This window comes from Anopheles gambiae, chromosome 2, assembly GCF_943734735.2.
Source record: "Anopheles gambiae chromosome 2, idAnoGambNW_F1_1, whole genome shotgun sequence".
NCBI lineage: Eukaryota > Metazoa > Arthropoda > Insecta > Diptera > Culicidae > Anopheles > Anopheles gambiae.
This window is the reverse complement of record NC_064601.1, coordinates 93406182-93409426: the sequence shown is the minus strand read 5'-3', so window position 1 is coordinate 93409426 and position 3245 is coordinate 93406182.

The following is a 3245-nucleotide window of genomic DNA, read 5'->3' as shown; positions in this document are numbered from 1 at the left end:
AGCGATAGGCAAATCGAAAACAAAACGCAAAGTGTCATCCAGAACGTTCAGGTGCAACGGTCATTCGCGTCCAAATGTAGATGCAACTTGCAGTAGCATGAATCATTCATTCACACATTGCTTCTGTTTGAAATAAGTTTACAAACAATTAGCTCAACACATCGAGAGCTCACTTACACTCTGAACTCTTTCGGTGAAGCTTCTAGCAGTTGGAACACCTCCTAGCGCGAGCTAATTGAGGTCAGGTGCCGCCAGTAAACACCAACCAGCCCTTTGCGCGTGGCAACGCTTATCATGCAGCAAGAACCTCGGATCGAATCCTACAAGTTCAAACCATTTGAGAGCTGGCGTGCCGAGATCAGGAAGTTACCTTCCGCGGGCTGAAGCCTGCCAGCCAACGTACGGTGCATGATCCTCCCATCAATCAGCGTGCGGGGGCCGACCTGATACGAGCACTGTCTCTGCTCACCGAAGGTGCAAGGATTATCGTAAGCAATTAATCACTAATTAGCAAACAAACGCCGTTAATCTATCACCGGTGCAAGCCAGACCAGCGTGTCTGACCGGCGTGCTGGGCGTGCGTGCAACGCCTAGAACAACGGATCTGACACCGAGGACAAGGGCACGGTGCGCTGAAACCGGACCTGAAAGTGAAGCAACTGGTCGGCACAATCGTACGGCGCTATCATTACGAGCAACAGCCGTTGTAATTGCTAGTACTACAGCATGTACTTCCTGGTTGTCGGTGCGACATCTTACATTCGGCACACGCCTAAACGGCTCATCTGTTGTGCAACAAAATGCAACGCTGCTTAGCCATAACGCCATTCTGCTAATTTCTTCACAAAAAAAATCAAGTGCACATCCTTCCAGTTGGGGCTGATTGTGTGTGCTAAATTCTATTATAAGTCGCCACACCAAACAAAAAAAACACCATAACGTCTTCGGTTTTACGTATTTGCGGCAGCGCGATGACGCGGTTTGTGAAGATTATTATTTACCGACCGATCAATTTGCTCGTTTACCGATATTTACTGCCCTCAAGCTCAATTGTTGCTACGGCTGACAAAAAAACACTGACGGCAGCCTTCAACGAAACAAACCCTTCCTGGCTATGCTTCCCTCTCCGGGGGTTCCTATCCGCAAGAAAAGTCCACAGTTGAAGTCTGAATAGCCCGTGCCAAATTGTGACCACTTCTGGGTTGCTGGAACGAACCGCAAACGCTCATACGGTCAGACAGAACAGAGCAACAAAACAAAAAAAAAACAAGTTCTTTGGGATTTTTGGAACTATTCGTAGCGCACTCCCATGGGGGGAGCAGTAATGACGTCTGCCGTACAGGTACATTCGATAGATGACAATGAATTATCACAGTCGGTGTACGCGTGCAATTACATCCTCATGCCATGTCAGTGTTTTGCGATGAACGGCAAACGATTGGTGAAGCTGATTCTCTCCCCAAAAAAAAGCATAGCGTCTGGCGAGAGTGACTTTCAGCCACTAACGCAACAGGCTTCCGCTGGAAGCGTTGTGTACGCAGCACTGTGGGCAGATGTTGTTAGACCGTAGTAGACATCTTGAAGTTCCGTCAATACTTTCAAACAAACAAATTTACGAAAAAAAGCATATACGCGTCTCATTCTGATGTTCTTTTCTTACACCCTGCTTGTGGCAAGTGAACTTTGTACTGGTCAAAACAAACATACACACACACTCTTTACCCACCCGAAGTGTGTACAGTGTTTCGGTTTTCCATCGCCACCGGTCTGCCGGTGGTGCCCAATTTGGCCGTGACCATCACTTCGGTCGGCTAATTGTTCGATGTCTGTACACCGCACTGGAGCGACGCGTACGCGCTCTTACGGGATGCTGCTTGATGTCGATAATTATCTGCATTACAACACGCCGAAGGCCGAACGTGGCAGAGGTGAATTTCACGATCGAATTTCACTTTGATGCACCTTCGGCTACGGCGTTGATATGCTTTCCGGCAGTTCGGTCTTGAGAACAATTAGCTTAATTTTGTTGACCTTCGATCGTGAGTGGCGTTTGTCCTTAATGCGTAATGGCTGTCTCGCGCTGTCGAAATTGTTGCATTTTGTTATTATATGTTTTTAGAAAAAACTTGGCTCAATAGAGATATTTTAAATTATAAATTTTATTGATTTGTTTCTTTTTAGTAACATGTATCTATCATGTCATCATAATGCATCATTATTATGTACGTCATAAATTAGGTCATTGACATGGTTTACAACTTGCGGATGCTATTCTGAGAAATGCTTGCACACAAACAAAGCTTCCGTCCAGAAAGCTCATAAAGCTCCGCTTCAAACGATGCAAAGCTCTCGGGAGCTTTTACTTTGCGTGGTCCCAGAGGGCAGCTTTAAATCTTATATTGCCTGTTTAACGTCAATTAAGCATTATCTGTAATGTAGCTTGGAGAAAATCTTACAAAAAAAAATCAGTAATAATTATTAATGAGTAATAGATTTTTGTGTGTAAAACACAAATTCATTCTTCCAAACATTTCTATCTTCAAGTCTTATGAGAATAATATTTGTAAATAATCACGTTAAAACCAGTAAAAATTTAGCACATAATTGTAAAAATATTATTTTTAAGACATAAAGTTAAGCTTATAAGAATATTTTATAAATGAAAAGATATTAAAAGTATGCTACATGATATAATACTAATTTAAAATACACAATAAATATTGATGAATATTGAATAATTCAACAAAAAAGTATAATTTTCCAATAAGTTTTTTTGTAGATAATTTAAAATTTCTAATATCACTATTTGACTTCGACACCCTTGCTTTAATGCCTCTGTGTTTTGAATGTCAAGATCAAACACCGTCCCCTTGTCTTCCCATATCACACACACACACGTATACACACACACTGTTGCGCATGTTCGCTCGCTCGCTGTCTCTGTTTATCCAGCTTGACCCGCCAGCCATCGGCCAGCCGTTTAGTAAACAGAGTGCCCGATGTCCTGATTCCTGTTGCTCCAGGGTGCTCCAAAAACGTACTGCCAGAGCGAAACCTAACCGAATTGGGAAACATAAACCAGCGTGTGGAGCACAACAAATAATCAAAGCTCGTCAAAGATGAGAAGTGCCGTAACGGTCGCTCTCTCGCTCTCTCGTATCTCTGGCAAAACGGTGTCCACTGCCACTGTCTTACCCATCTATGCTTCTGGTTGGATCCGCGAATCCGAAGCGTGGGAGAATGCA